Source organism: Diadema antillarum, unplaced genomic scaffold (genome assembly GCF_040938485.1).
Source record: "Diadema antillarum isolate AM-2024a unplaced genomic scaffold, OU_Dant_1.0 seq00001105_RagTag, whole genome shotgun sequence".
Lineage (NCBI taxonomy): Eukaryota > Metazoa > Echinodermata > Echinoidea > Diadematoida > Diadematidae > Diadema > Diadema antillarum.
In genome coordinates this window covers 1,653,642-1,674,360 of record NW_027271921.1, presented here as the reverse complement: position 1 = coordinate 1,674,360, position 20,719 = coordinate 1,653,642, and the positions used below count along the sequence as shown (strand labels likewise).

Sequence of the window (20,719 nt, the reverse complement as noted above, 5' to 3'; positions counted from 1 at the left end):
TGGCCTGTGTATTAAGTGTATGGGCATTTCAGAATTCAGTATGGAACGGGTTAAGACTTCATCTCCTAGTGACGGTCAAAGTCATCAAGTCGACTTCTCTCCTGTAAAGAGTTGAAGAGCATCCAGTGTAGACAAACCATCAATACTGCCAACAGTGATGTAATACTCTGTGGCTGTCAGATTTGGCTTCCATATGTTTCCCTCCATTTGAATCTCTCAGTAATACATTATTTCTCTTGTACTTGCCTTTCCTAGTAATCATTATTATTTTCATATGTATCAGACCTCCGGACCATTTTGAATTTGGAAGAAAGAATCTGAATAGTCACCATTCCCAGCTCTTGTTTCAGTAGGAGTTCCTCATTTTTCCTCATAATTTTACTACACACTCCTGTAGGAAATATTCTTCTTTCCTACTTTTGACACAACTCATCCCTATTTTTCGGTTAGAAAGGTTGGGAGGTCTGCTTTATTTTATCATCATCACCATCACTATCATCATCATCATCATCATCATCATATCATCAGTGGTGATGATATTACTTTGAAGAAGATGCAGGTGGTTATAGATGACAAGGATGAAGATGGCCCATTGAATTCATGAATACCTGATGGTTGGAATGTCATTACATATCTATGCCTATTTTGAAGAGACGTATAGACCCGATTAAAGATTCATGTGAAAGTTGATGGGGAATGAAGAGCGTTCGCATTGCCAGTGTTTGTCTCAATGCGGATGGTTATCTCAGGGCTGCACGAAATGGATTGTTAGTCATTAATATGGATATAAGATTTGCCTGTGCAGACCACAATGAATAGCTTTATATTCCCCCCCCCCCCCCCCCCAAGCTCATGATATCCACACACCCGATTCCATCCCTGGCAAGACGATTATGTTGGTGAGGTGGTATGATTTATATGTGCATGCTAATGAGGGATTCATGATAGTGTTGGGTCAGTCACACAGGCAGCCATACATGTACTTACCACAGTTTCTCTGATTTGTGTGTTTCTGTATTACAGTCACAGGTTTGAACTGACTTCTTTCTACTGAGGAGGTGCCTTTGACTGGGGGGCATCGCAACATTTCTTTTTCTCGGTAAGTGAATGTTACTTTAAACATTATCTTCTTTCTCTCTCTTTCTCTCCGCCCCCCCTTTTTTTTTTGCCTGGTTATGTCTTTATCTATCTTTCATCGATCCATCTTTCATTATGTGTGCTAACACAGTTGATTTGAATCGCTGCAGAGCATCTGATTGTAAACATGCCAATAGTGCCCAGAATGCAGTTGGATATCATAAGACCATGAATGCCTCGATTGGTGAGAACATGAAGGAGTGGTTTAGTTTAACCCCTCAACTCCTGCCATGGGAATGTCGGTGCAAAAAAGTGTCATTCTATCATCATCAAATTGGCACCTCTGAATGTTATTACATACCCTATATTGGCAAAAGATCAGATGGCAAAAGATTCAGCAAGCCTGAAACAGACATTTCCTTTCAGGCATTGTATTTGCATGTTTGGGTTTGTACCAAATTTAATTCCTCAACACGAATGAAAAGAACTACAATGTTTCTTTGTTGAGAGGGCTGTAGTGTTTCTGTTTAATGACAGAGCTGCCCATTGGATCTGTAAGATGTATGTACAGTGCCTCAATTGGCTTTGCGATAGTTGTTCTCAATGAAAGTGCTAAATCTCATGTACTCCAACCTGATATATCATCTTTTAAGTATAACCCTAGTAACATAAACATGTGGTCGAAATTGTTGACAAGCTATTGTGAGAGATTGAATGCAAGTTGGTGAAAGAGTGTGCTCAGTGTGAATTTAACCGATCAAGTACTGTTACTGGTTTTGAGATGCAAATTTGCAACTCTTTCATCGAGGACAAATCAAATTATTTCATAGAGACAGAAATAGATGAGTGAGTGAATTGCAGATTTTAAAGTATCAACATCTCGGTGCTTGATGAATGCGCAAAAGCAGCAGATACGTGAAACTTTGCATAACAATCGATGACTAATGGAAAGTTATGACTTCTCAAATGTGGGCTTGCCATACTCTTGAGAAGTTCAAAAGGCATTTCAAAATAGTGATAAACCTGGATCGTGTAACTGATATTGTCTGTCCAACATTTGTAGTCTACTGTCAGTCAGGAAGTGTCATTGCTTTGTAGCTTTTTGTGCTTGCTTTCTCCCTCATACCCTGTTTAAATCATCTGAAAAATATGCATCCACCTTGTTGATTTCTTTGCATTAAATCATAAGGAGAATTCTATGGCAATGACATCAAAGATTTTGTGATCAGGATGGCCATTTTTAACCCCCCAAGATTCCATGTTGGGTAACATACAATGTAGCATCACACAGGTAGCTCGGCCTGCTGTCAATCGTACTTTGTAGATTTGTTGATTTTGCTCTAACACAAGATGTTGCTTCTCTGTCACAACCTTCTTCCAAAATGGAATGTCTCTCTGAGACAGTGTCCCCCTTTAAGAAAAAGTAACAGCTTGCTGAGATGTTGCTCTGATTCTTTTTCTGCTTTTGTCCAAAGCGGAATGTCCATCCAAGATGATAAATCTTTGTAAAAAATAAAGGGAGTTCGCTGCCAAATGATGAGAAACTCAGGGTCCCACTTAAATATAGCAGCGTTGCAAAGATCAATGTAGCAGTAAATTTTCGGTGGCATACTTTGCCGTGGGGGAAGAGGGACGTGAATACCAAATTAAGCTAGGCAGGGGGACAAACAAGTTGTTACTTCTTCTATGAGACTGGTAGACCGAGAAATCAATACCATAACCGAGGAGGCATCCCTGGGAAGAAGGGCGAGACCGGCCGGGAGACCCCAACGACGACTGCAGCCATGCTCGGGGAGCCGTCCTTCGCCCGCATGCTGATGTACGTCTGATGCAATTTGGAAACAGCTGAATTCATCGTGATGTCAGGGTCCACTGCTTCCACAGCTTGGACGAGAGAGGGGGGCATGGAGGATGGAGATAATCTTTTTCTTGGGCCTTTCATCCCTACATCCACGTCGTCGATATGTACTGAAAATGTAATTCCATCAAGACAGCTGTCTTGCGTGCATTTGCATTTGTACCAAAGAAATGGGTTCCTCCCCTCCATGCATGCTCTCCTTGATGTGGTTGAGCCAGGGTGGCCACTGCCCCCCTCCCCCTTCTCCTCACCCCCTATCAAATCCTCAGGTAGCCCTAATCCTCCCCAATCCTAGACTTCCACCAGTGGCTGAGGAAGAAAGGTAAAAAAACTGGTAACATTTTTGTACATTTTCATCTTTTATTACATATCTGCAATTTCATTCCCCTTTTGAAAGCTGATGTCCCTGTGCTTCAGTTAAAAAAAAAAAAAAAAAAAAACTTTTACTGTGAGGTAAATTTGCTAGTATGACTGTCAAAGCTCTGCAGTATGAAGTACTCACATCTCCTTTTCTATCTGGCATGAAATATCCAAGGGGCTATTTAGAAATACCTGTCATGTCCATATGAATAAGTTTACTCATCCAATGCACGTACTGTAAAAGTTGAAATATTCACACATTTCATGTGACCAGAAACTAGTGTGAAAATAAAAGCACAGGAAATTTTTTGTTTGTTCATATATGTTTTTAACTGATTAATGTCTGGATTTCAAGGGGTTAAAAACATGTGAAATTAATTTTACCCAGCCAAGCGTGAAAAATTACTCGCGTGAAAATATTCACATTTACAGTAGTGTATATTCATGACTTGGGGGCCAAGGCTTTATATTGTATGTGCCTACATGTATATGGCTTGCCAAATGTGATTAATGAGACAATGACTCATTGCGATGAGAATTGATTTGTTGCACACGGATGAAGGAAAAGCTATTAGTGCACATCACATTCCATGTACAGGAGGAGAATTTGAAGAGAAAGATTGAGATAAATGGATTTATTGTGCCAGCAATGATGGCTTTACCACACAGAACCAACAGCTGTCACAAACAAGGGTATAGATGAAATGTGGCATAGAATACAACAGATTATAGATTTGATGCCCCTTAACCCGTCGAGGACGAGTCCCGAGTATACTCGGGCAGGTGTCTATGGGAAATGTGTGTTGTAGCAAAATCAAACCGTCCTCAACAGGTTAAAGGGACTGTACAGTACTGGTTAAGGTGAGGATACAGGTTTTTAACATTTTAGGTGAGATGATGAGAAACCTCTCATGAAATATGAAAGAGGGTGTGATTTCAAGAGGGATTCAGCATGTATTTGATGAAAGTTTGCCTTGAAATGGCTGAGATATCCAAAAAGCGATCATAATGAAATTGACAGGCCACAACTTTTATTAGGATCTGTTTGTTTTTCCTTGTTTTTAGATATCTCAGTCATTTCAAAACCAATTTTTATCAAATAAATTTTCGATTCCCCTTGGAATTGTTCTTTAACATTTCATAGAGTGGTTTCTAATATCTCGTACTGACATTACAAGCTGAATCCTCACCTCAACCAGTGCTGTACAGTCCCTTTAATGTGAACTGTCTTTAACCCTACCAGGTCTGAACACTCTCTTGGAATTTCAATGTTAAAACCTAGTAGTTTTGCCTGAGGCTTTGAAGGGGTTAATAAGAATAGAGAGTAACATGTATTTTTTTTTTGTACAAGAACTTGCATACAATGTAATCGGACTTGCAAAAAAGAGAACGGTTTTGCTACATTTAGATTAATTTATTTAACTTCAAAAATATGCAAAAATGGCAAAGAGGAAAACAAATTTTAATTGTGGCCCAGCAATCAAATTTTATGCTCCCTAAAAGAAAGAAAATTATTGATAATGTAATCATTCAATGAAATAGTAAAATGATATAAACCTTTTCAATAAATCATGAAAATTGGCAGGCATGATTAAGTTCTTCAAATATCACTGTGAATACGATAACACACGATATTTTCGTGTCGTGAAATTTTCGCGAATTGGAGCCGACAGTCTTTTATGCAGCATGATATTTTCGTGGGTTGCCTCTAACATGCAATGCATAGTGTAGACAAGAACTTTTGTGTGCATTTTAATTTCACGAATCGTGCCTCTTGCGAAATTTGCGAAATTAAAATGCATGCGAACATTCCTCGTTTTACAGCAAGAAAGAAAAAAAAAAGCATTCACAAATGAAAGCATGTAATAAAACATTTTGAATACCACATATTGTGATTCACTTTACTCGCAATGTTGAATTTAGGCATAAGTATGAATTTCCATGACACCATGTATTCATGAATAGCATTGGGCTATACATGATTGTACCTTGTTCTATTATTTGATAGATGGGTTGAAATAAAGTCAAATTTGAGCAAGATATCTCTGACAATAAATGGACGCTGATATTTTCATTATACCATTTCATGAATAAACCTTGGCCCTATGTATCAAAAGATAAAATTGATTGTAAATTCCCTTACCACACAGGCTTCCATAGACTTATGATAGAAATCAACTAATCAATTATAACTCTTCATAAAACAGGGCCCAGGACTGCATAGCCCATCAAATTTATTGCTTTGTAGCCAATACTTTTATTATTTATTCATTTAATGCCATCAGCCGAGGATTATCTGTCCCAACTGTGATGAATCCAGCCTTTCACTGAATACTTTTTTGAAAGGCATTGTCAGTCTTCATCTGGGATGAAGAAGTAAGCTTGTAGACTCCTTTCTATGCAAGTAGCAGTTGTCTAATGCTATGGAGATTCTAATCACTGCAATCTTGCAAATTCTTTTGTTGTTGTAGTTGTTTTTGGTCAAAGAAATACTTTCTATCATTAATTTTGCATCCCGCAAGCATTCATTTTCAAGTGATCTGGTTTAAAACACAGAAGAAAACATTGCCCAGGGATTCTGTCTGGGTGAGAAATTCACGGCTCATTGGCTTTATATATATGTATATGCTGTCCACCCCAGATTTGTGATGTGGGCTTGTTTCCAAATTTCCAATTATTTTCCGTCATTACGATGCCCGTCGGAGGGTCCTCGAGTCCCATGATGTAATGATCACCGATCTGTCAATCTCATTGTTAATGCATGCGTCGGAGCTGGGATGCGGCGTGGGGAACGCAGAAAACTGGGCGGGAGGCTGTATGGGAGAGTTTGGAGGGCTGCAAATCTGTCTGGCACCTCATCTTCTCTTTGTTTCCCCTGTCTACCCTCCATCCCCACCCCATTCACTCTCTCTATCACCCCACCCCAAATAAGCAAGCAACTTTTTAAGTTCTGCAAGTGACAGGGTGAGAGATGGGTCGGGGTGAAAGGACAATGCGATGATGCCGGACTGGGGGATGATCACTCACCAAGAAATGGACCGCATCTTTCGGCAGCATATAACTAGGAGGATGGATAGGGGAGACTCAAAGGAAGGGGGGGGGGGCAGGGGGATGGAGAGGGTTTGATGAGTTTGATGGTTGACACATTCATTGCAGTATTAGGGGAATGATCATTTTGGGGCACAGACCTCATTTCTTTAAGATAGTGATGTATGGTTGAAACTGTGAAAGGATGATGGAAATTAGAGAGGATGAGAATTTGCAGTTAATGAGAATGGAGGAACTCGCCGTGGAGTCGCTCCATGGTAAATGCAACATCCGGGATTGCATCTTCAGATTGGGGCTGTGATGAAGATAAGCTACATCTCCAGAGGTATTCAGAGCCGAAAACAAACTCCATATCTCTCAAAATCATTTGTGAAATTGAACTAATTGTTGAGTCAGTACCCCCCCCCCCCCCCCCCCCTTGATGGATGGGGACCCTGATATACCTTTCTTTGTGGAACTGGAAGTTTGCTTATTAAATAATAATAATAATAATAATAATGCATTTTAAATGAAATCTACATGCATTCTCCAGTGGAAAATCTATTGATCACATTGCCGTATAGAGCCTTTCTAACTTGCCAAGTAACTGTATTTGTTACCATGTTTAATACATGCTTACCACTCCGACTGAGGATTTTTTGCTTTGTGTGTGTTTGTGTGTGTGTGTGTGTGTGTGTGCATTATAATAATAAAAGCACACTAGAATTTGGTTTCTGTCATATATACAATTTCTCTAATCATGTCCAGCCAAATGTGTTTTAGAGGTTTTCACCAATTGATTTGTACTTGATTTTGGATTCTTGTTTACAGGCTTTAGTTAAAGAGGGTTTACTCTGAAACAAGTGGAAGGTGGAGCTTATATGGCATGACTTTGTAATCACTCAACACAGTTTGTGCGTAAATGTTCTCTTACATAATAAGCTATTAAGGGTTACATGTTTTATTGAGAGGCCATTAATACAGCTGTTGAGTGAAATATAGTTTGCATTGGATAATTGGGCAGGAGATTCATTGTAGCGTCTCTACACTTTCCATGCACAGTACACTTTAATCTTTTGTATGTTCTAGAAATGGTTTATAAATGCATGGTTACAAATGAGTTCGATTGTTGATGTGACACCTCAGAGTTTATTCCCCTTGTGTGTGAGTTTCAGGGTAAAGGGTTACCTCATCACATGAAGCACATTGAAAGGAAGAAGTAACCAGCTGCCATCTGTCTACACGTGATGCATCCAGAATACATTGATCTGATGTGATTGCTTGCTGTGGAATTAGAGGTGATATCTTTCATGAATGTCTTGAATGAGAATCTGTTTTAGTGCTGGTGTGCCATGCCTGGCTTGCGTGAAAAGTCTTGAACCTTTTAATCTTAATCCCAGTCAGCCCAAGATCATGGATTCATCCCTAATCCCTCTCCAGTTCCGTCGATCTCGCAGCAAATTCTTGAAACGTAAGGTCAGTGAAAGGTGTGCTGTTCTGTCGATCTTTAGATGAAGAATAGGAGGAAAGAAGAAGGATGTTCGGTAATTATAGAATCCCGGTGATTCAGCTGAATACGTAACATTTGGCAAGCTCCCATACATTCACCAATTTGGGTCTCAATGTAGCCGAGCTTGTTTTTCCATTCTCGTGGCTTTCCCTGCAGCCCCCCCCCCCCCAACACACACACACAACCTCCTGCGCACATTGTTCATCCCTGAAAATGGAAATTGCCTGTCAAAATAAAGTAGATCAGAGCTGAGATCTGAAGATGGAGGAAAGTTCAGGGGGGTGCAATGGTACATTTAGAAAAAGCACAGCTGTTCATGTGGTGTGGGGGAGGGGGAGTTGCTCTGAAGAACATACGTCCTCTAATTTGATTATATTGGACTTGTTATAATTGTCTTTCTCTCTATGGCTTTTCTCTTGGTTCTTCCTTTTTTTTTTTTTTTTGCTGCTTGCCTTCAGTCTCTCTTCTTAGCCTCACCATTCCTTGTATTTTCTCAAATCATAGGATAGTATTTCTGCTGGAAAGGTCTTTCTGCCCAATTCTCCCTGTCACGTGTAACTGTAAACATGCCGTTCGCGGTCGGGTCCGTACGTTGGCAATATGCAACATGCGAATGAATAAGGTAATCTTGCACACCCGTATGCAATGCATGGAGGTCAAGCGGGGTCACATTTTCTGTGTGGACTGTGCACGTCAGGTTCCAGTTATTCTGAGTTACTGTGCAGCAGGCACGGGCAGAGCGTATTTATGCAGTAGTCGCATCAAATTTTCCCCTTGTTATCATGACTACAACATTGTCACTTCACAGTAGAAATGCATTTTCAGAGCTTTTAATTTGGTACAATTTCTTTTTCTGACATATAACAACTGCTGAGAACATCTTCAAACCTATGACAGTTTGGAGATACATTTGTAGAGATAGTGCTCCACGGTTTTCGTGCACAATCAAATAGATCTTGCACTGTGCACCGGCACAGCAATGTCAGTACATTGTAATGAAAATTAGATAGTGCCACAGCTGTGTGAGTTTTTGAAGTTATATGCAATTGGGAGAATTCTGTTCGTTGATATGTTGTCCTCGTGTTTTGATCTTGGGACCACAAGACTGAGAGTCTCTGGTCTTATCCACCAAACCACAATGGCTTGATATGACTGGAAGTTTGTTAGAAACACAGTGCTCATGATTTGGAGTTCGTGTATAATGCATGTAAAGTATGTAGGGTCAGGGAGGCGGGGTGCCTCTCCGGTAGGATGTTACCCCAGCAACCTGCACTGGGGTTTGCCATCAGACTTCATCTAGGATGCTGAGGCAGTCTTCAGGACCACGCCCACCATGTGCTCCTCTTCCACCACGGATCTCCCTTGGTTGTCTTGGGTCTTAAAGGTCAGACAGTTCAGCAGCCATTGCATGCAGTCCTGGTTCATTGCATCTTTGACCAAAGCGTTGACCACGTATTTCACCATTTCAAACCTTCAAATTAGTTTTAAGCAGGAATAGAATAACAATGTTCAAATAAATGTAGTCAGAGATGATCTCTTCCAACATTTATACCATGATCTAGATCTTTTTCTGCGTTTTCTTGTATGATAGCACATTCCCTAGGTGTGTTTAAGGCACCTGTTATTTTCCTCTTCTTTCGGGGTCAAAGTATCTAGACTAGAAATCAAAATCCATTTGTAATGAAGTAAGTGATGACACAGTGAAATCTGGTGAAATCTGATCATCTTTCCATGGCAATTAAACAGAAGCGCCAAAATCTTGGTGACAGTCTGAAATCCCTATGTAGTCTTCATGTGCAGCCCCTAGTGTGCTCACAGCTTGCCTGAGCTAACACCCCAACAGCACTGACCTGTATGTATTAGATGAAGTCTCAGCAATGAGAAGTACAAATGTATTGACATCGAGAAACCCCTTTTGAGGGGCTGCGTGCTGGCCAACTAGAGAAATGAGAGAACAGTCCTTCCTCGTTGGTCACAAAAGAAGGGCTTGGAGGTTCCTCATGGTCTGTGTATGAGGGAGGCCCTTGACACCCGGTGAATCACATGCACAGCCCAGCCCCCTACCCCCCCCCCCCCCACCTCCGCCTTTGCTCCAAATCTCTCCCACGCGTGCAGGCCGAGACGAGCAGGGCAGCTATATTTAGGGAGCCATCTACGTCAACTGCGCAGGTGGCGTGTCAAAAGTGCCGCGTACGAAATTGGCGAGCGCACATCTGAGACGAGGCAACGTGGGGAGGGGGGGGGGGGGGAGGGGAATGGATGGGAAAGTTGTAGAAAGTATAAAGAGTTTGAATGTCACGGGTTGACCCAGGCGCATTGTGAGGTGATGCGTTTGTCCTGTAACCATTCACATTTTACCATCCCACGTTTCATCAGTGAATAAAAGAGTCTGAAGGTTGGATGGATGTCACTGGCAGATGCTGCGGCCTAAAAATACACAGGCTTGCCTCTGAACATAATCTGTATCTAATGCCTGCGAATTTACCCTGCCCACGGCCTGGGGAACTTCCCTCACACTGTGACGAAACCCAGATTTTGTGAGGTCAGAACACTTACAGCACTGTGGGCGCAGTATACATCACACCTGTGTTGCATTTTTTCCATTGTCATGACGAGATTTGAGGCAAGATTTCTGTCTTTTAGTGTATAGTCCTGAAATTATGCTCTCTTCCTCATTCAAAAGCTGTCATTCATGGAAAACAACAACAGCAAATATTGTTGAAGGCAGGGGAATAAGAAGTGTGACTTCATGGATTTTCAGTCTGTGAAATCGGGCTTAACACATTAATTTCAGATTGACTCATAGGTTTGTCACTGTAAAGTCAAGGATTCTAAAAAGATAGAAACAGAGAAGGGAAGAGTGGAAGCGATGGGGATGAAGGGGAAGAAAAAATAAAGATAATGAAACCAGTTCTGTGAATGAATTCTCTTCGCCCAACACATTGTAATGGATATCTGCTTTACTTGAACTTCATTTAATTCCATTTGTACATGCTGACTGATCAGACTGCATAATTATGTGTTGACAGGTTGGGCACGTTTGAAATGAAAGGAAGTATCAGTAAGAGGTACGTAGGATACTTATGGATGACATATTTGGGGCAGGTATGCATACAAATTTGAAGACACGGACACAAAATGAAATACCCTTCATGACTTCATTGGCAGAGCAATCATAATATCTTTGCTACGTACAAATATGTCCTTTTTCGATTGAAAATAACACTCACATCAACTTTTGTCACCCTTAATGGATGACAGTTATGGTTCTGTGTGAGCACCGAGGTAAAGAAATGTGATTATCGCTTGTGAAATTGAGATCGTTGGCCCTCAAAAAAGAAAGAAGGACAGAAAAGGAAGAGAGTAGGGCTGGGGCTGAAATATAATGGGGACTCCCGTGTGTGGGAAGGTGTGGGTATTTTAGGTTTTGTTTACACGTTGCTTGATGTTCAACGGTGAGATCAGGATCATCTCTGTGCCCATGGAGACAAAGGTCTGACCCCTCAGCACAAAACAAGGATGTGAATCTTAGAAGACTGATACCGTGGGCAGTCAATTAGTGGCTGTTTAACCCATTGAGGACGGGCTGATTTTGCTACAACACGCATTTCCCATAGACGCCTGCCCGAGTACTTGGTATACTCTGGACTCGTCCTCAACGGCAACAATCCATTCTCTAGGTGTGAAACTTTGGTTGTTTTGCAATCACTCCAGACTACAAGTGCAATTACCTACTTCCTGAGGTCAAAGGTCACAATCTTCAATGGCACATATATTCTGAAAGTGAAACTCCACTTCTCTTTTAATCTTGACTTAAATGACCAAAAGATAAACAGCATAAACATTAGATTATTTCATGTTATTTTGCAATGACCTCAGTTGTTTTGTGATCCAGTGATGTTTTGATGACTGTAACAATCGCAACTACTTTTTATTCCATTCAAGCACACCGTGGGTGTGGCTAGAATCAGTAGAAATGTTGAATAATGTCCTATGAAAGATGTACTTTTCTCTGTTTGAATTCACAACAAGGGCAAATTCAATGAAGATTTGTAGATATATGCAAAACATGTGAAACTAAATATCCATGACTGTCTCGTTTTCCTTCCAATTATGGCGAAACTTAACCATCCTTTGTGTTTAACTCAAGTCTTAATACTGATGTCAACTTGAGCTCAGCGTTGAGTTTCCCTTTAAAATCATCATTGTAGCTAGTAAAAGGTAAGATGATCCGCCCCAGAGAAGGTACATGTAGGACGAGGCGGACATTGTAAGTGGATGGACTATAAAATGCTATTAAGGTATGCACAGTGGGTCCCACACAAATGAATCTCTAAGGCCTGTTCATACAACCCCCAAAATAATGCTTTTCAAAAATTCATATTTGAAATGTGATGCAAAAACCAAAAAGTCTTCTGTCATGCTTTGGTCATTGTTAAGGCAAGCACAGTTTAGTGAATCTGCAAAGTGATTCCATAGTTTGTAACAGAATGATTTTTTTTTCCCATGTGTGAATGGTAGGGAATGGAATAACGTTTTTGCATTGAGATCCAAAGCCTATCAATTCTTATGTGTCTTCTGTAAAAGAAAAAAAAAAGGCATCTACAATTATGGGTCAGGGCCGTATACTTTTAATAGCAACCAAGAACTCATCTATTTTACTTTCCCCATTAAAGTAGTAAAGCACTTTGCCACTGTATTTATTCATTAAAAGGTTGTAGAAGTGTCAATAGTGCTTTTTGTACAGTATATTACTTAAATACAATTTGTACTTTGTTTTCAGATTCCTCCAATAATGTTTGTTAATGAATCAGAAAAAAACTGCAGTTATGTTCATTACAAATTAAAAAATCAGGGAAGCAAATGAGTATGAGATCCACCATGAAACAAATGCGATATATATTCAGCATCCTGTAGCAACAGAGCAAGAGCCTCTCATATTTATTCAAACACAGGTTTTGTGGATAGTAGACTGTTTTGTTCAATCTCAGAACTTCGTTCAGGCTTACATGCTATAAAAGTGGACATTTTCACGATGTTGAAATTTTTCGCGCATTTCGCGCAACAAGAAACTAGCGTGAAAATAAAAGCACGTGAATATTTTTACTTTGCCATAATTATGTTCCAGTGTTTGATGTCTTGATTTCCACGGAATAAAAAACACACGAAATTCTTCTTACCTTGCTGATTAGTTGTGTGAAAATGTCCACTTTTACAGTACCATAGCTGTTAGTTTTATTTGGAATCTGACTTGTCTGTCAAAACATGTTTTGTGGCTGGCACTCATGGCCTGAAATATTGGTCAGTTTTATATGTGTAGTGATGATATCAAATAGTAAATATTAGTCAAGTTATTGGATTAAAACATTACCATTAATTTAAGAAATCGTTTTGTAATATACTCCTGTAGGCAGAATAGTATAGTATGTACTCACGACAAGAAAACACTGCTGTGTGATGCAAAATTATGCCAGGCACAATCAATAGTATACTTTGCATCCAGTGGGAAGCCCTGAGCTTCTCGTGTTTTTCGACAGCACACTTGTGTAGTTGGGTTCTCTCCTTTGGGTATGCATTGCGTGGGCACAAGGAGCAAAGATACTGAAGCTGCATTCTGCACATATCACTTAGCCGTGGGCTCAGTGGTGATGCGCCGCAAAATGGCTACCACAGATAATTCAAGTTGAAGGTACAGTATGTCTTGCTATCAAAGTACTTTGAGTGACCCCTATGACATAACAGAACGGGAAGAATGTTTGCAGAATGTTCTAAACTCGGGGTTGGAAATGCAATTCTGGAATGCTTACGCGTCCCTTAATAGCCCTTTAAAAATTCTCTGGGACATTAGATTTCATCTGTGCACTCCTCTTTGAGGCATGGTGTGTCCATACCAAGTGTTCTGATTCTTGGTGGTCGCTTTATATTCCATCAGTTGTTTCTCCCGAAATACAGGATCATTTTGTAACTATTATTAGATCATTTGTGATCTAGCAAAGGTTTATTTTCCTAGAACATTATTGCAGGTGTGTGTGTCAGTGCATGAGCATTCAAATTTCATTGTTTTCTGTGCCGTATGAATACAGAGCTATGGAAGTACAAATTGTACAAACAAACACCCACAATAACCTTTATTTGGAAAAGTTTAATTGCTTGCTCGGATGAAAATGATTCATTCTGGCAATTTTTATATGTATCCTATCAAACTGTTCAGAGAATAAAGAAGGTAGGTACCATATCAACCTCATGAAGAGTCTATGTTTAAGGACTTGTCATTTCTTGTTTTAATACCATGCTGGTCGCTAAACTGTTGTTTTATGGGGCAATGAGATCGTCACTCCCAATTCCACCCCTATTTCAATGATGCATCAAGAATCGCAAGCTAGAGTAATAGTAAGTAGTCATAATATTCTTTCCAGGCATATAACTATGCAAGGGTCGTTATATTTTGTGTGTGTTTGTACATTGCCTGTGTGGATGGTGCTACATTCAGAAGCCATAGTTCGCAAAGCGTCATATCTTTTTATGGGGGGTGGGGGGAGCAGAGCCCACGCATACTGTACTGTATGTGTGCATGCATGGTTCGTGTTGGCAGCATGGCACGGTTAATCGTGATAACCCACAGGAGACAGAAGGCAATATCGTTTGACGAAGATGATCAGATTTCTTGCCAGACGTCAATGTGTACTTGCCCTTCTTTTCTTGCTCTTTTTGCCTTCTTTTCATCTCTGGGTCTCTTCTCAGCATTCTCTTTAGAGTGTGTCTCTATTGCTGCTCTTGTCCTTTTGTTTTACCTCGTATTCCTGGCACATGTGAAGTGGCTGTTAGGTAATTTTCCATCCCACCAGGTTGCCCTTCAGTCAATTCCGCTTGCTGCTTTAAATTTCTTTGCTCTCACTGAACCATCTTCTGTTATCTTTCCTTCCAGCAGTTCATTGTCATGAATTTTGAATGATTGGGAAGAACGTGCCAAGACCAGTCAGTAACAAGTGAGGAATAAATTAAGGTCATGTCTACAAAATGATGGGTAACAACCCTTTTGCCCTTTCCCTCTCCATCCCCTGAAAAAAAAAAGCATTAGCTGTACGAAAGATGCTGTGGCGTGAATTGATACCGAACAGAGACTTTGCAAATCAATAAATAAATTCCCATTCTGCTCTTCAGCAACCTTGACAGAACATGGCACACCCCGGCAAAAGAAAGGTGGAGATTTAAGATCTGCTTGTCGTCGTCATTTCGGAATGCATTTGTATCGATTTTCAGCATACGTGGATATGGATGAATTTGCTCAGTGGCGGCTGCTCTTCATGCAGATAACCATCTCTAGATCTGGGCCATATACAGTTAGCAAGTTGCACAGCGAGCAGCAACCACGTCGACTAGCATTAAAGTTGATTGCTTGATGTGGAGGCACAGTGTGCTTCGCGTTTCTCGTAGATGAACTTGACCTCTCGCTGAATTCCCCGAGCACCGCACCGCGAAAAGCGATGGCATAGATTGATTTATTGTGCAACGGCGTGACATGAAAAATGCAAATGCGCAATGTTGCAGGTCGGAGATGTGCAAGGAGGCAAAGGTAAATCTCTTGGGGATTGGAAGCTAAACATTTCTCTCCTACCGTCACCAGAGACCAAACTTTGCTTTCATTTAGTAATCAGGCAAGAGTATAGTAAAGCAACAATTTTTCATTTTTATGTCTCCATATGTCCTTATCTGCCATCATTCCTCTGCAGTGATGGCTTAGCCACTACATTTTTGGGAGATGGTGAGATGGATTCACTTTTGCACTCTGTCCTAATAGATGACCAGGTGATCATTTGTAGCATGTTAGAGATGCTAGTGTAAACATGTTCCCAAAAGGCAGTGCTACTTGTCATATTCACTTCAACATTGTCTGCATGATAACTCATAAAATCATGAGGTGATTTTTGCAGCATAAATTACCATCTGGTTGGTATTTGATATCTTGGCAAGTCTGAATTCTTATCCATTTCCTATATCCAGAGAAACAATGACATAAATCTAGTTTAAATTTAGAAGTCTGCACACATCAGAAGAGAATAACCTAACAAACATGCGAATTTGAGAGAGAAACAATAGCTGTCATTTTTAAAGAAAATTGTTGCTAATTTAAAGATCATGTTTAAATGAGTGACATACAGGTTTTTGCTGATTCTTCAAGAAAAAATGGTAAAGACACAAAAGGGGCTCTAAATGAAAGAGAAGTTTGATTTTTTTCCTTCATACTGTTAATGAATGACCAAGCTGGATAAATACATTCAGCAATTTAAAGGACAAGTTCACCTTCATAAACATAAGGATTGAGAGAATGTAGCAATATTAGTAGAACACATCATTGAAAGTTTGAGGAAAATCGGACAATCCGTTCAAAAGTTATGAATTTTTGAAGTTTTTGTGCAGTAACCGCTGGATGAGAAGACTACTGCAGTGTGTGAAAAACTTAGATGTCACTTGCGTACAACAATATAAGGAAAATATAAAGAGAATTTCACAAAATTTCATCTTATGAAAAAAGTACACATTCCCCCGACTCGTTACCGACAAATGTTATGGGTAATATTATTCCCCCTGCCTTTAGAAAGAGGCAAGTCAAGTGCTCTTTTATTATGCGAAAAAAGTGAAAATATGTTGAATTTTCTTTATATTTTCTTAATACTGTTGTACGCATATGACTCACAAGCTGTAGTAGTCTCCTCAGCCAGCGGTTCCAACACAAAAATTTTAAAAATTCATAACTTTTGCATCGATTGTCCAATTTTCCTCAAACTTTCACTGATGTGTTCTACTAATTTTGTTGCATTCTCTCAATCCTTATGTTTATGAAGGTGAACTTGTCCTTTAACCACAGATTGGATTCTAGGATTTGATAGGTTGATTAATCCCTTCCCTTTTTAAATGGTAAACAGGAGTTTCACCCTGCTGAAGCTGCCCTTTCTTAACGATGCAGTAAATTTATCCATCTTTCCATATTCCTCGTCCCTTTATAGTCATGTGACCTCGAGAAGAAGGGTCAAAATAAATATCGTCCAACCCCCTTCTTGATACACCCTGCAATAAGAAGGTGGCCATAAAAAGTTGATATAATGCCTTCAGCAACAAGATATCAGCCCCCCAACTTGGCAATGATATTGACGTCATTGGAAGAGCTGAAAAGATACGAGGAAGGTACTCATGAAATAGGCCAAAAATTTAGCCATAAAAAAGTAAGTGCACCATGGACGGAAGTTTCTCCCATGCCCGATGCGTTTTGTGACTTTGATACTGTTTGCATCATATACAGCAACACAGAGAATACATGTATTATGCATGTTTGTAAGGGGGGAATCAAATCTCAGAATAAATTTGCTTCCAAAAATACCGACCTCCCAAAGTCTGCCGAGTTCGTTATTCATAAAGGACAGCCGGCAATTTGGTGACGTCATTCCGCTCCAAAACAGTTTGCCCCACAGCGGCGAGTAAAACTGGCGTGGATTGCGGAGGGGCTTTATTCACCCATCCCACAGATGCATATTTTGTGCATTTCTCGTGCAATTTTCTGCCTGCCGAACATAATATACACTGCAAGACATATGATTCACATGCGGTGTGCCACTCTCGCCCATTGTAGCTCGACGGATTGCGTAGAATGTAGAGAGGGATTTTGCAAAGTGCATGTTGATCATTTTGTGCCATACTTTGTATGGATGGTGATAAAGCAGACATATTTGAAAGGGGTATTAGTGGATGTTCTTATTGGTTTATGGTTTTTTTTTTTGTGTATGTGTGTGTGTGTGTTTGTGGTATTTTACCATCTTTTACCACAATTCAGAAAAGAATAGTAGAAAGTATTGAAGAAGAAAAGAAATTGGCAATTGCTAGAGGGAAATTAGGGTTGCTTTTAATGAAGTGGGAATATATTTATTAATTGAAATATTTTAATAGATTAGTGAAAGAAGCATTCTAAAGTTTATGTTTATTGATTGGTAGAGAGCGGCTGGGGCTTTGTAAGGAGATAGTTAAGTTTTATAATGGTTCAAATTTATGTGTTTTTTTCTCTGTTGCTTGTTGTAAATGCCTATTCTTTTCGCTGCTGCTTACTGCTAGCACCTGTGATTTGTAATTAGATTACATCTGTTACCCGGGTCTCGGGTAACTGGGTTGAATTTACACTCCAATACCACTCTTGATCTGTATGCAGAGAAAGATAACACACGTCCAGTCAAGATGGATGCAGGGATGAAAGTGTTTCTCTTTATTCTTGTATAAATCATATCAAATTTCAATAATGATCATATAAATCGCAATCAAAGTAATTATCAATACTTCTTTTCATCAACACAACGTGAATGACACATGCAAATTGTTGATATGAATATCTAATTCTTCTTCAGTGTAATTGATAATTTACCTTGCTCAATATTATGATGCTTGATTTATACCTCAAAGAGTCTCTAAAATCAAAGGTTAATTATGACACTTACTCGTAACAATCAATCTTAATATTCCTTTGTAGTAAGCATAATTAACTGTAACAAAACTTTAACAAAAGCAACCTTATAGCTTAACATTAACCAATCACTTAAAATACAATTGATTTAATCAAATAAACACAACTACATATCATTTGATTAATCTCTGTTTGTATCCATAAACCGAAACACAAATGATTAAATAAACCTAAACCTGGAATGCATTCACTTCTTTGGTAAGAATTGTTTTGAAAGCAGGCCGGAAAACTAGTCATCTTGGTACACTGCAAAACAAATCTAACTTCTTTAGTTTTCCTTTGTTTCTCTAAAAGCCAGGTTTTCTCTCTCTTTCCTGCTCGTTCCTATATTTTATTCCTCTCATATAAAACAAAACGCTTCTATAACATCTTTTACAGCATAAACTTTAACAACATCTGAGATGATCCCTGCCGTCAGGCAAAAGCGAAAGTATTTCGGGAATGTTACTACAGTCGCTCTGAAGACCAAACTTTGGGGACGATCCCTGAATAATTCCTTTTAATTTCTTTATACCAAGTGAGGGACTGGCCAAAAAGTGAGGAACTGAGAAGCTGGGAAAGTGAGAGAGACACTGACCACAACTATAAACACACCGTCCAGAGAGCTAGTGGTCAGAGCTCTGGCCGATAAGGTGCGGAGGTTGGCGTGAGTCATCCAAACTGTGTTCACACCGACCCTCCGTCTCTATCTCTATTCTACCTGTATCTACAAATGTACACTATTAACATCATCCGTCACTGTTTCCATTCTGCACAATGCTACACTACTATTCCATAAGCATCATGCCAACCATCCATGTATTTACAATTAGCACACTTGTTAAGGCATTTGGGCTTTCAGTCAGAATAACATATACAATGTATGTCAGTCACTTCACAGTTATTCCCAAGATAGCCTAAAGGTCAACGGACTCTTACACGGCGCACCGCCTAGGAATGTTTACACTGACCGTTCTACTCTTTCTCTTCCACAGGACAGTACAGCCTATGGCTTGTTCACACTCGCACAAGCAGCACTTAATCCGGAATTAAATCAGCTTAAGTTGTAATTTCAACTCTTACATCATGAAAAGTACTAAATCACTACACAAATATAACAGTAACACCATTTCTATTATTCACTAACAATAGCATACCAGTCTATCTAGCTGTAAGTGACAATAGATTTGTACAAATACATATACTTAATAACTTCACTGAGAACACCATTGGTGTTCAGAATTCCCTTTTTCTGAAGGAATAATTACTACATTCAACTACCAAACACTAAATATCATAGAATCACCAGATTTACCAATCGGAAGGAATGATTTTGAATAATTGAAAAGGGGTAAAAGCAAGGTTTCTTACCTGTATGCAGAGAAAGATAACACACGTCCAGTCAAGATGGATGCAGGGATGAAAGTGTGCTCAAAACCACATCCATCTGAGTGATGTCATTTTTCTCTGAATTTCAAGCAGTTTGGTTAACTCCACTCCGGGCTTTAGGGGTGGATGGATCAAGTTTGTGAGGGTATGTTCTTTCTTTTAAATCAGTGCAATTGTCCAAAACTTCTAAAAAATGGGGGGGGGGGGGTCTATTTTCTTGGGGTATCACATCTTTCCCTCCTGAAAGAAATGTCGTCCTCGACATTTACACAATAACTAGGGTTGATGCTATCAATGGATGGATTACAAAAATGTATGTTCAGATTAAAGTCAATAAAATCCATACCATATCATTGTCAACTGACATTATCTCATCTCTTAACCGTCTATTCCTACAACACAGTAAACAAATAACTTCAAATGTAACATCATAATAACATATCCTGACACATGGCGCTCCTCCACATCACACTTTGCATTTCACTTTCGCAGGGTTAAACCCCTTACATATGCTACATTGTATAGCACACTAAGAAGTAATACAGCTTCCCAGGCGCGCGTTCCTGAGAGTGTATTCTTCTGATCCTTACAGATCCACAAGCGAAATATTATAGTTTTACTCTATATTCCAATACAAAAATGATATGGCGAAAAGAAATGACTCTTGATCTGTAGAACTTCATAACTAGCGAAACAAAATAAAGTTCTCCCACTTTTACACTGCGCAGTGTTTCTTTTCTGTTCATTTCTTTTACAATTTATCTTTGCCACATGATTCAGGGGTATAGTTTCTGAGAGAAACTGCTTTCCACAGAGGTTTAAACCACTGGTTACCTAAATCACAACTACCTTCATTCGACGAATCATCGTCTTACTCAGCGTACCCCTCCACTATGGGGCACACATAATGTTCGGCGTATTGGTCAACTGCATGGTTCACTGTTGATTTCCCACCTGTTGTCCGTGGTTATACATTGTGGGGAATGCAAACGGCATTCCGTAAGGTACAAAAGGG

General features: G+C 39.6%; 1 protein-coding gene across 2 annotated transcripts in view; it reads left to right on the top strand.

Moving 5' to 3' along the window:
- Positions 1-1,022: 1,022 nt before the first annotated feature.
- Positions 1,023-20,719, top strand: part of LOC139743780 (plasma membrane calcium-transporting ATPase 4-like) — a 166,074-nt gene continuing 146,377 nt past the window's right edge. The window contains exon 1 of one of the 2 annotated variants that reach the window (XM_071654234.1): positions 1,023-1,099. The gene's annotated coding sequence lies outside the window, so the exon portion shown is untranslated. The remainder of the gene's footprint in view (positions 1,100-20,719) is intronic. The other variant, XM_071654236.1, reaches the window with a different exon arrangement.